This window comes from Pinus tabuliformis, chromosome 4_2 (genome assembly GCF_031772625.1).
Source record: "Pinus tabuliformis cultivar Carrire ecotype Pingquan chromosome 4_2, CPIR1, whole genome shotgun sequence".
In the NCBI taxonomy this organism is placed as follows: Eukaryota; Viridiplantae; Streptophyta; class Pinopsida; order Pinales; family Pinaceae; genus Pinus; species Pinus tabuliformis.
In genome coordinates, this window is record NC_142304.1 from 690,082,242 (window position 1) to 690,096,672 (window position 14,431).

The following is a 14,431-nucleotide window of genomic DNA, read 5'->3' on the forward strand; positions in this document are numbered from 1 at the left end:
ATTTAATGGTGAGTTAATTAAGGAGTTGTTATGAAAAATAGAGGGCACATAGTCGAAGAGTTTAAAATCTCAAACAGCGGTATTAAGAATTAGTTTGTGAACAATATCTTCGTCTTTTTAATTAACAGGTAAGCAAAACCATAAAAAAGTTATTTGGATGTAAAGTAAGGTCATTTTTTCTTTCGACAGTAAAGGGCTATTTTTATTTTTTATTTGATTGCAGGTTTTGGAAATATTCAATAATTTGAAGATGTTTTATTTGATTGCAGTTTTTTGAAATATTCAATAATTTGATGTGTTTCAAATTTGGAAATATTTTCAAAATTTGAAATTGAATTAAATTCAACACTAAGAGCAACTCAACAAAAAATGTTCCGAGATATCATAATATGATGCGAGATAATTGTCCTGGTTTATATTCATGACAAAAACAAAAAGCAAAACTACAGCATTAGCGATCAAAGTTACATGGCCGAACAAGAAATCATAAATGTAACCGAATAAACTCAATTGGAATATAATTTGAATCCAATTTACAAGAGTGAGAATCTACTCTGCGGTTAATGTACAACTGCCGCTTTATTATTCTGGTATGACAAAATTTTGGAATAAAACAGGGGCAGTAAGCTGCTCCCCTTATCATAAAAAATGTAAAACGTTTCTCCAATCACTAATCTGTTATAAATGCTGGGACGACTGCTGGCGATGCCCTGAGATGAATTTCGATACAAGTCCCAAAGTTTCATTAATCAAATGGGATGCCGCGGCCATTGAAAACAATTTATGATGCAGAGTCTTGGCATAAGTGCTAGAAGATGGTTGATGTCGAGGCTGTGCTGCAGAGACTGCAGCGTCCAAGCGTTGATGCAGTTCACACTTTGGCTGCAATTCTCCCCAGTTGACAATTTCGAAGCTGGCACTCCACATTTCTTCTGCTAAAATGGAAGTTCCTGGATGGAGGAGCCATTACTAATGTCTGATTTTAACAGAGGTCTATCTGATGTTGGAAGACCTCACAACAATCCATTGATCACGGGGGCTTGTGAACGAATTAGACATGTTAGCAACATCTTTAAATTTACAAGCTGCGGCCAGTGCCATAACTCTGTCCCTAGGAGAAGGCTTTGGGCATTGTTCACCTGATCTATTCACCTCTGTATTGCATTCCCCAGTTGGGCTCGGGATGCTGAGTGACAGAGTTGGGGTAGTCTGAGAAGAATTGGAATCCCATACTTGATTCCTAAAATCCAAGTGACTTGTTGGGGATCCCGGACCCCTAATGGCTTCCTCTGTTTCCATGGAAGAGCAGTCCTCATTCATAAAAGGATGGGTCAACAGCTGTGCACTGGTCCACCTCCTCATGGGATCTTTCCGAAAGCATTTTTCTAAGAAATCCCGCATCTGAGAAGAAAGCCAGGCAGGCAACTCAGGCAACTCCTCCGTGCATCCAATCTGATACATTGCGGCTAGGGGACTGGAAACGTCGCTCCATGGAGGCCTGCCAGTGGCCATTTCAAGCACAGTGCAGGCGAGAGACCAAATATCAGAAGCAGGCCCCTGCTCCAACTGGTTCACCACCTCTGGTGCCATCCACTGAGGGGTTCCTCTCAATTGCAGTGCCTCCTGGCGCTTCTCCTCATCACCAAACTTCTTGGCAGAGCCAAAGTCAGCGAGCTTCACACCATTGGCACCCACAAGAACATTCTTCCCCTTGATATCACAGTGCACAATCCCCTGCCTGTGTAGGTAGTCGATCCCACGCAGGATGTCGCGTGTGTATGATCTGACCACTGATTCGTGCAACTTTCCTCCAAACTTAGTCAGCACATCCACCAAGCTGCCACCTGACATGTACTCTATGAACAAATTGTGCAACCTTGCACCCTTCTCGAAGCTGTAATTGTGCCCCAGGCAGCGAACGATGTATGGAGAATCCAGGCACCGTAAAATCTGGTACTCATTTTCCAGAGCGACACTAAAACCAGGTGCCGATTTGATTGCAAAGAGTTGCCCATTACAGCTGCTCATGGCAAGGCTGACTGTTCCATAAGCTCCGGCCCCAAGAATGGCACCCCTCACCCAGCACTCTTCTTTGGCCCTCCCCATCTCTAGCTCGATTACCATTTCCTCCCAATTCAATACAACGAAAATGTTTCTTTGAATCGTGCAGACAGACTGACTATTGGTGGTGGTGTTCTGCGATTATAAACGCCCAGTGGGAACAGGGCGAGTGAGGAAAGTAACAGTAACACGTTGGAATCGATTTCTTTGAAAGCTACCTAGACCCGCTGACAATGCTTTCCTTTCTGCCTTTCTGAGCCGCCCAATTGAGCCTCCGCCGTCCCGTCTTTTTTCTTTCTTTCGTGACCGCCCAAGACACCTGGTATTGTTTTATCGGGTGTCGGAGTATTGTGGCCAGGGACCCTGCAACGTTGACGTTGAGTAGAGTCAAAAATACGCGAGTCCCATGGGACGTGGATGACGTGTTCCTTGAGCGGCACACCCATCCAATCGTGTTATTCAAACAGAGCCGGAGGTTGTGGTTGTTTAAAAGGACGGCATCGGAGACGTGGGTGTAAAGGAGTTGGGATGCTTTCTCTCTCCTCACTTTTTCCAATTGAATATGTAAGTAGGTGTGAAGTGGCGTTTTTAACTTACATTGGATTCTCCGGTTGAATAAAAGTCTAGTTTAAACCAATATTTTTTAAATTTCCGTTTAAAGTTTAATAATTTAATTTAATAATTAAATAAATTATCAAATGTTTTATAAAAGATTAATTTAAAAAATTAAGTCTTAAATTTTAAAGTGTATAATCTTTTATTTTTTAAAAAATATTAAAAAAAATTAAATATAAAAAAAATTATAATCTAAACCCATATAGCAAAATTCGTCTCTCATATAATAATTAAACTCCACCTCATCTAACTGATTAACAGTGCGATTCCACCTCATATAAATGATAAAAAGGACGAGTGAAACAATTTAGTCACGTAGCATCTAGCCAGCTGTTTCTTAGGTTTGAGTTCCTTTTCCCGGCCTTTATTTGGGCTAAGACATGACTTTTGGCTTGTCACTCTCATTGAAGTTATCTGCTTGGACGAGGATCTGCTGTCCCGGTTACCACGCCAAGCAGACGCTCACCATTCTCCTAACGTGTGGTGGTGACAGCTGTCCGAACATTATTAATTCTCCGGATCCTCAGAGTTGGAAAAGATACGGTGACAAAATATTGGTCCCACAATTATACTTCAACCGGCCACACACCACACAATGTTATTTTACGCACGTTTCCGACCCGCTTAATGAAATAAAAAATTCAAGACGCTCAACTAACATGATTGTGACGCGTAGCGTAATCTACAGATAGTAGAACCGTCGTCCACATCTGAGAAAACTTGTACCCTTAAAAAGGACGCGCCGCGACAAAATGCCAACGTGCTAGAAGCATCTCTCTATGTCATTTGGGCAACTCACGAAGAATGTAAAAAGCACCGCCAACGTGCCACTCAAGATTTCCTCGCCCGCCCTATCCGCTAACCTTCCAACGGGACCTTTATAATCTCACCTCCACACCAACAGAAGTTACGGGTCTGCACATCCACAATTAGTTTTTGAGAATTCGTGAAGAGCATGTGGCCATTTTAAAATAAAATAGTCGTGGTAGTATTGTCAGATGAAGTTTAATTGTCGCAATTAAATTAGTTTATACTTTTAATTTTATAATTAGTTTATAGTTTAAAAAAATTAGGTTTAAATTTAATATTTTGCAGATATTTTAAAATTATAATATAAATAATTTTATAAATTTAATAAAATTGTATCATTAAATAATATATTAATAAATAACCCATTACAATTTTACCAATATAAATAATTTAATAAAATTATATAATTAAATAATACATTAATAAATAACACATTACAATTTATATTGGTAAAAGGCAAGCTAAGCAATCAACACACTATCGGAAGTATGAAACTCATCAAAAACTATTCTTACTCTTATGGAATCTAGATAGAACCTAATCATTGAAAATAATTGTCACGATATCAAGACAAACGCATGCAAGATTCTTTCATCATTGCAACTTCATGTAAATGTTATGATTATTTTTGAGTCGTTTGTAACCTCTCTGTTCTACTCCTATTTCTTGTAATAATATTTTTTTATTGTAATATTAATTTGGAGAACTATAACTAGTTAAACCCCAATTAAATATGTTACAATTATTAATTAAAATTAATTAATTAATTAACACTATTAAAGAAGGGACAGTCTCACGAATGGTCTAAGGGAAAACCTCTCTGTTCTACTCCTATTTCTTGTAATAATAATTTTTTATTGTAATATTAATTTGGAGAACTATAACTAGTTGAACCCCAATTAAATAGGTTACAATTATTAATTAGAATTAATTAATTAACACTATTAAAGAAGGGACAATCTCACGAATGGTCTGAGGGAAGCTTCTTGTTCATTGGTTCTTCCCAAAGCCACTCGCTGGCTTGCCCACTTGGTTTGAAAAGCCATGACCCATATTCAGTTGAATTAAATGCAACAATTGCTTCTAGCCTAGAGAAGTCATTGTTTGACAAGTTTAATGTGATGGAATCGGGGTTGAATTGAGTTTGTAGAGCCACTAAAACCGTTATTCAATTAGACTAGGACAGTGGAAGGATAGGCAGTGCTCATTCCCAATTTCTCTCCCTCACAAATCGAAGAGACAACTTGGCAAGTTGTAACAACCCCAGGTTAAAAGTTCATGCAATAAAGGTTAATAAAGGCAAAATAAGACCAAGGTCACGGGACACATATTCAAAGCTGAATGTTGGGCAAAGCACTATAGTGGACATCACTTTCAGTGTATTAATGACTAAGGAAATTGACAAAGGCAAAGAGGCAATAATTGACCTTTATTTATGAGAAATAAAGGAAAATGAGAGAAAAGGAAGGTGAAGAGACATAAATTTGCTTGAGAGGGAAATTAGAAGGAAAATGAAGAAAATAGAGTCCTCAATGATAAAAAGGCTTATGAGGATCGGTTGACATCTTTTGTCAGCTTGGCTTTGGAATTAGTTTCAGAGAGAGAGAGAGAGAGAGAGTAGCAAGAGGAGAAATCAAGCAAAAGAAGGAAAAGGATAAGCAAGGAAAGCAAGGAGAAGGTTGGATCAACAAATTCAATAGGAAGATTTTGCAAGTAACGGGTTGCAAGTGCAATTTCCTAGCTAAGGTGTGAATGCATGGTACATGCATTTGTTTATTTGGTTCATTTGTTGTCATTGGCATGTGTTTTGTGGGGTTTGACATTGGTTTCAGCCTTGCCTTGCCATTTCCGAGATAGCCATGGTGTCATGGGATTCATTATTAGTTGAGCTTTGGATTGCCATAAGTTCTTAGAACCATGTGAGGTGGTCTCAAGAAAATTCCTAAGGGTCAGGGGTGGAGATTGTTTTCTCTAGGAAGCCCTCAACAAGTGGTTGGAGACAAGAAAATTCCTCAAGGTATGGTGAAGAAATTCTAAGGCATCCAGGTTTGTAAAGTTTCATGATCTCTTGAATGGTTTTGGTGAGATCACAGTGATTTGAGGGTGGAGGTGGTTTAACCTCTACATTCCTTTGGTTGTTTATGTCTTGGTTTATCCCATGAGTTCCCACATTCATGCTTGGAATACGGCACATGGGTGATTGGCTAAAAGAAAGATTTGGTTCAACTCAATCTATGGTCGGGCAGTACGTGGAAGTCCCTAACTTGGGCTGCTTTTGCATAAGTTAATAATAACTATTTTTCTATTGTACTCTATGAGCATTTGTACATGTTATTATGTTTGTTTGATGGTTGTTCTGACATGGTTAATATTCTGGTTATATGCTGGTTATAAGCATGGTTCTATAACATGTTCTAGCTATGGCTCTAATTATGCTTTAATAAGTTGATGTATGGTTAATGAATGCATGGGTTAACAATTGTTGTTGCAACTACTTGAGAGGGCATTAGACCTTCTCAGAGTTTTTTAGCTAAATTATAGATATTTACATTCAGATATGCATTCATGACCTGTAGCTTACATGTTTACCGTGTGTTTGAATAATGTCTAGTATGTTCTAACCAGTATAGGTCAAGTTCTGGCTTCAAGTTTGAATGATTAGCATTGTCATTATGAGGAATATGATTCTGGAAAGTTACAAGAAGTTCTGGTAAGTGGTTTATGTTGGAAACCTTTGAGCACTACTTGGGGGGGGGGGGGCAAGGCAGGGGGGGGGGTTGAATCAATAATGTGACTTCTTTAACAATTTTACCAATTAAAACTTTTCTATTGAATCACACAACATTAACAAACAAGATAATATATTATATCTCATATATAAGCTCATCTAAAACAAGATAACCATGAGAGAAACAATAAACAACACATCAAAACACATCCACACCAAGGACACAAGATATCTAGTGGAAAAACCTTCATCAAGAAAAAAAAACCCGTGTTGTTGTTGTGCTGTTCTGAACCTTCTATTAATAAAAATGTGTCTTTTACATAAATTGATGACTCCCATTAACATGGAGACTCGACCTCATATACAATTAGTTGAGTCCCATTACCCAGGAGAATCAATTCTATTAATAATCTCGGAAGACTATGTTTTCACACGAATCTACAGACTACCATCCGCTGAAAGCAACCATGATCAACGATCCTCACCCAACTCCAATTGGACTATCCAACTCTGATTGGATGGAGAAACTATTCCTTTCATTGAAACTTCGCAATCACTGCTACACACCCATGAAGTCACTGCTCCTCTACTCTATGTGAACCTTGTTTCATCTAAATTCATACTGGATCCCAAGACTATTTGCTCAACATGATTCATCTTTGCAATACAATCTCCAACAGAAATGCAATCTCATCAAATTAAAAACACCACAAACATGCTCTCTACTCCAGCAAAATAGTGGCCATAATCTGTTTAATAAAAACTGAATAATATCATCACCAACATCATAAACATATCACATACTCAACCATAATATCAAACTGTCAATGCAAAATATAATTACTGCATAATAAAATCAGTAACATAAAACACAATAGCTATGTGCCAAATGCACTAGCAGCGCCTGCAAAAAAAAAGTGAGAGTCACAACCATGAAGCTATAGCAAGCTCTCCATCTCTACCAACAAACTATGCTCCATATACAATCTCTACAACAACAACCTTAATTCTAATTTGAATATTGATATCTCTACTTCAACAATCTGCTCCACTCACTACCATTTGCCCACAAGAAAAAATTATCTCTACTCACAAATAGGTCTGAATCATAGTCACATAATGCAACCTTTTATAACTCACTCTCACAGTGAACCAACCAATACTCAACTCCAAAATGATGTATATAAAATGTGTTGGGCGAAATTCACCTTAGGGCTAGGATCAAGAGTGAAAAAAGTTAACAAAATCAATCCACTATCACAACTACTTGTGCACTAAAGATGTTCACATCATCAGAGGACCTTTTCAAACCATTCTTGACCTTTACAACTTAATCTTGAAGCCTCTAGGAATTTCCATGCCAAATTAAATTCTCTTTGCACGAGGAATCCATAGAAATTTATGTGAAAATGCTAAACTGCACAGACAACTCTAGTTGCTCTGGGTTGCCACTACTCCCATAGGCTTGTCTGCCAATGATTGGAGCCTTTCAACTACTCCCATAGGCTTGCATGCCAGTAGTTGGGGCAAAACCTAAGTAAAAACATCAAATATCAGCCTAAAACCTTTACTAATTGTTTAGTCACCTTCTCCAACTCCTATACATGCCTCCAAACCTCTGTCATAGCCTTTAACACCCCTGTAAATGAGAAAAAAAAGTCTCCCCAAGTGTCACTGCTATGTTGACCTAGAAACCAACAAACAAGGGTTTTCATGAGCGCCACCAAGTCCTCAAATCTCCTCAACCACCTGCTCAAGCTACAACATATCTGAACATGCCTGTAACACCTCTACAACATCATCATCATCATCATCATGAGGCCAAACCATCACTGTAACAAGTCATCTCCATGAGCATACACATGAAGACCTAGATGAAGACCTAACTTCCAGCTCAACTAGTGTGCCAATTTAACAACATGGATGACACCTGAGTCATCATCTCCAACACCTGTAGATCTGCATCATCCTCCTGTAGCAACATCATCATAAGATGTCTTGCATTCATGTTTACTCAGCCTCGAGTTCCTACACTAGAACAATATTGCACTAGGTCATGAACACACTCGTACATACACAACCATCAACCACACCAATGCCATCATCTGTCAACCAGGTGTGTGATATCATCAGGTTGAAATCAATGCCAACATAATCATCTCAATTCCAACTCAACTAGCTGCAACCATTCTACAATAAAGACATCAACACATCAGCTAGGCTACATAGGGTTGACATTAATGCCAGCATAAGCTAGCTGCCATCATGAACCAATGCCAATATTAGCTAACTTGATCCATGCACACCATAATGCCAACAATTTCCCCCTTTGGAATTGATGGCAAACACACACAACCTCCACACCAATCTCCTCTACCACTCCCCCTTTGACATCATTGGGAAAGGGTCAACTCCATCCGATAAGGCAACAAAACTGAAGCATAAACATTCGAGTAATTGATCTCTACATGGCTGAAAAATAATGCAAATCAACATGTAACCATGTCTCTCCAAATCAGGAGCAAGAAGCACATAATAACCAATCAACATTCAAAGAATCATACCAACCAATCAAATTCTAACAGCAGTGGCAATATGCCAATATAAGGCAACCATACAAGCATCAATGAGCAGCATCATAATAAACAATAGCATGCAACAATGTGCACATGATCATCAACCCATCACTCTCCATAACAACTACTTTGCAACAACTACCAAACATCTTTGAACATAACATGAGGCCAATAACCCCAGCTCTCACAGCATAGCATGAGGCAAATCACGAACACCTCCAATTGGATCATAATTACAACAATGTATGGTTGAAATAAACAAGAGAAAATAATGCTCCCCTTGAACATGTGCCATCTCCAAGCTGTACTTACCGCTTCCACTACAAGCTTTGCTTCCTTTCGACAAACAGAAGTGCCATATGGACTAAGGAGTCACATGACCATGACTCAAATGACATATACATTGATACATACATGGTTATAGTAGCAACATAATACCTCATACATGACTCACATATGACCATAACATGACCTCATGACTAAATGGCCCAAAGATACATATAATAAAAGTGCATGACTTCATGATAATTTTACATGGATATATCAATAAATACATGGCTGATATTATCATCTTCTATGGACTAATAACTCAAATACATGACATATCATGAATTTTACATCATCACAAGCCCATAAAAGTGGTTGCAAAATAGACTCATGAAACTCCTCCAAGACATGCCTAATGCCATGATGTGCAATAAATACATGGCTGATATTATCATCTTCTATGGACTAATAACTCAAATACATGACATATCATGAATTTTACATCATCATAAGCCCATAAAAGTGGTTGCAAAATAGACTCATGAAACTCCTCCAAGACATGCCTAATGCCATGATGACTCAACATACTATTAACTGGACTCTCAACCAATACATATTGATGAAACAATAAGAGATACATGGTTGTAATAATGAGAATATAACAACTCATACACGGTTGTTCCATGTCCCATGTCATCTCTATACATCCTTCATTGCATGCATGGTTGTACAACTTTACAACCAAATGTAAGTAGAGACCAAAACCATATATGTGGCTGAAAAATGTATCCATTTCACTCAAGGAAACATGTATATAACTGTTGCGAATAACTGAGTGAAAATGATGAAGAGAAATATAAAATAACTCATGCAAACCTCATACCATGCATAGGTCCCCCTAAGCTCAATATACCTCCAATAGACAGGATGATCCTGTGGACCTAAATGTACATGAGGCTCAGATGAACTCATCATACGATGTTGCAATAAATTGTACTCAATAAGCTACCATACTTCTGTCATACGCTTGCCCTAAGGTTATGCACCTCTCATGAACTCTGCAATACTCTATGAGTACGTAAGAAATAATCATGGACTATAGGAGGTGATTCTATTCACTACTTGAAGAGTTGTTGCTCCTTCTTTCTCCACGTGGTATTTGGCTGCTTCTTTTCTTCTTTCACTGGTTTTTTGCTAGGTTCTCTTTGTTTTTACTGCTTTGTCCGATTTTCCCTAGAATAACAGGGTAGAAAACAGTTTCTTGCAATATGGCTAAAGTTATGAGATGTGTAGTACTCCACCTAGACAAGATATGAAGCAAGAGGATCGAATATCCTACTGCTCATGCCAGATCTATACCTTGCATGCAAAGTGCTTCTCCTCCATTGGTTAGATATGCAATCAGATGCCTTATGACCAAATAAGTTACATGAATAACAATAACCACAAAAACCATGATTATACTTGATGGCCAAACTCCTTGGCTACTAATACTATTGCAATTTCCGTTGGTTAGATCTATACAAATTTATCCTATAATTAGCTGCAACATGCCCAAACTTGTGACAGTTGTAACATTCTACATTATGCATAGAAGGAACAAAAGGGCTTAGATTCCTTTGAAATAGTATATATATGTCATGATCCTCTCTTGGAGCAAAACATCTTCTAAATTAAGGGGTTTTAAATTTTTAGTGGGCGAATATTTTGTATCATAGTACATTTTTACAAATTGCCTCAAATAGCCCACCTTATTTTAAGGGAGAGGGTAAAAAAGGTGAATTTAGCCCTTGAAATTAGGAGTTACAACCTTCCATCCTAATTTTCAAGAATATGTTTTATTTAAGTGAATCTTATGGGCCAAATACCATATTTATAAAAGAAGTATGGTAAATTAATAAAAATATAAATAAATGAGAGGTATGGTAAATAAATAAAACATTGTTTATATTCACTCCATAAGTCACCTTATATACATGCAAGGGTGTAAACAAATAAAAATATAAATAAAGTGGAGGTATGGTAAATAAATAAAACCTCTTTTTATACTTACTCAAAAAGTATGGTAAATAAATAAAAATATAAATAAACTAGATGTATGGTAAATAAATAAAAACTCTTTTTATATTTAGTCCATAACCCTCTTTCTATTTATGAAGGCTCAAAAAAGAGGTTTTATTTAAGTGAATCCTATGGGCCAAATACCATATTTGTAAAAGAGGTATGGTAAATTAATAAAAATATAAATAAACGAGAGGTATGGTAAACAAATAAAACATTTTTTTATATTTACTCCATAAGTCACCTTATATTTATGGACACTCAAAAATGAGTTATAAAATAAAAATGGAACATGGTATTGACCCATGGTATTCACGTGGAATGTAGCTTATTTAAATGGAGGAATTAAACCAGCATAGATCCATCTTTATTGTGGATCTACTAAGCCCGAGAGGTATCAAATATCGTGATATGCAAACTAGCATAGAGTGAAAAAATATTTGATTCCTCTCGAGGCTTGGTGGATCAAGAGTAAAAATGGATGTTGTAATTTAATGTATGTTAAACATTTTAACTTGGTTAAAATAAAAAATAAAATAAAAATCAATTATTAATTTTATTAATTTTTATAAATTACTAATAGTAATTTTTAAGCTCCAGGTTTATGATAACCCATGGTATTGACCCATGGTAATACCATGGTATTCATGTGAGCATAGACTATTTAAAGGGGAAATTATATCATCTTAGATCCATCTTAATTCTGGGTCTACCAAGTGCTCACAGGGATAAATAAATTTCATCCCCCTAAGAGTGGTAGATGTGGAGTTAAGATGGATATATGTTGGTTTTTATGATAATGAAGATATTGAATAGACTTAGGAAATTATATTGTAAAAACATCTTAAGGTGGATGGTTAAAGCTACATTTAGTCACTTCACAAAATTTAGTAAAAAATACCAATATCTCCATTAATATTGGTTTTTAACTTTTTTTTATTTAACAAAAAAAATTCAAAACAATGAAACCTTATCACTCTTTCCGCATCACCCTCGTAGAAGATTTCTCACCATTTTTCAAACATTCTCAATATGATATCTTCATGAAAAAGTTTAGGTACTAATGTTGGATTAGTTGTTTGAAAAATAAGTTGGTTTGTACAACCTTTCATCTTCTGTGCTATTCTTAGTTTGTCCTAATGATTTGTAGGGGTTGGAGCCACTGCACCATATTTTCCCAAAATGTGGAGATTGTTCACCAAAAAGGAAATTAATGTACATGTTACAACGCTGTTAAAAAATGCGAGACCTGAGGGTAGAAAATTATGCTAATAAGCAATTTAGATTGGGAGAGACGTAATTAAATTTTATTATTTAATTGAAGATTTCCAATTAAAATAATAATAAATCTACATTTATATATTCATATATTGATTGGAAGGATTCTCACAATGGTCACTTCTTTCAATTAGATCCCCTTCAAGCCCTTGGGATACCTAATACTTTCTTATATAATATAGTTGGGGCTTGCTACTTGTTGGTGTGTTGGGGTAAACAAACTTGATGTGTTTTTTTTTATCTCGCAGTTGGAGTCTATGGAATAAGAAAGAAATTTGATAACTTGAAAAAAGTGGCAGCTTGACAAAAGTTGTAGAGAAAAGATTAATCTCTCCTACGTTGACAGAACCCGTTGTCAATATCAACTCCTACAAGAACTTTGTTGTGGAATATTATCAAAACTAATAGAAGGATATGAAAGAGTGTATTGTAAGAACCTTGACAAACATGGCTACTGAAACTTGGAACATTGTTTGTAGGAAGAGAAAATTATGTTTCTTTTTCCAAACATGTATGTTAGTATATTACAGTTTAATGAATATGTTTTCTTATGATCATATATGGTTTTATACTTTAACAAAACATTCGCCAAGACTTCACAATGTTTTATTATTCAGTAAAAGATTTGCCAAGATCTTACAAGATTTTATAATTCAGTGAAAGATTCTCCATCACTGTACAAGCTAATATAATCTAGTGAGAGATTCGCTAAAAAAATTATATATACATATTATATTATTGATAAAAGCGCCTCCCATTTTTCCTATGTATCATGGGGATTAGCCCATTTATTATACATATAAATTTAGGGTGGTTCTTAAAATTTTCCCTGTTCTAAATATAGGCGCTCCTTGAGGTTTTCTTCTTTGTTGTTACTGGTTTTGTTGCTTGATCTTCTGCTGGTTCTGCTTATTTGCTTGGTTCAGACTCTTGATGTTGTTATTTTTTGCTACAGGTTTATTGGGTTCTTCTTTGTTATTTTTTCTTTCTTGAAAACTAGACTCACCTTTTTGAAATCCATGAGCAGATTTATCCAATGGTGATCTCTGGATCTCAAGCAAACTATCCAAGGCTACAATTTTCTTCTCCATCTTCCGATTCTTTCTCAAGGACACCACTTCAACTTATAATCTTTCAAATTCATTTTCCTTCTCTTAGTATTGCTTCCTCATACCTTCCTCAACTTTTTTTGATTCTGCCAATTTAATATTTACGCTGAAAATATCCTCCTTGAACTTGGACTCCTTATCATCACAGATTTGCAATAATTTTTTGTGATCCTTGCATGCAGTTGTTATTCTAGAAATCTTAGCTCTAAGACCATTAATATCATTCCCATCTTCACTAGGCCTTTCATCATGATCAAAATGTGAATCATCAAAATTATAGCTTAACATAAAATCATTGATATTTATACCTTTGGGTTCATGACTTTATGGTTTCTTCTCATCTTCAGCTGAAACTTCGGACCTTTATTTGGACTAAGACATAAGTTTTGGTTTGTAACTCTCATTGAAGTTATCTTCTTGGACGAGGATCTGTTGTCCCGGTTACCACGCCAAGTAGACGCTCACTATTCTCCTAGTGTGTGGTGGTGACAACTATCCGAGCATTATTAATTCTCCAGATCCTCAAAGTTGGAAAAGATACGGGGACAAACTATTAGTCTCACAATTATACTTCAACCGGCCACACACCACACAATGTTATTTTACACACGTTTCCGACCCGCTTAATGAAATAAAACACTCAAGATGCTCAACTAACATGATTGTGATGCGTAGCATAATCTACAGATAGTAGAACCATTGTCCACATCTCCTGGTGCTGAGAAAACTTGTACCCTTAAAAAGGTCGCGCCGCGACAAAATTCCAACGTGCTAGAAGCATCTCTCTATGCCATTTGGGCAACTCACGAAGAATGTAAAAAGCATCGCCAACGTGCCACTCAAGACTTCCTCGCTCGCACTATCCGCTAACCTTCCAACGTGACCTTTATAATCTCACCTCCACACCAACAGAAGTTAGGGGTCTG

The 14,431-nt window shown here is 36.6% G+C and overlaps 1 pseudogene; it reads right to left on the minus strand.

Annotated features, from left to right (window-relative positions):
- Positions 1-493: 493 nt before the first annotated feature.
- LOC149171344 (mitogen-activated protein kinase kinase kinase 20 pseudogene) lies at positions 494-2,347 on the minus strand (annotated as a pseudogene).
- Positions 2,348-14,431: the final 12,084 nt, after the last annotated feature.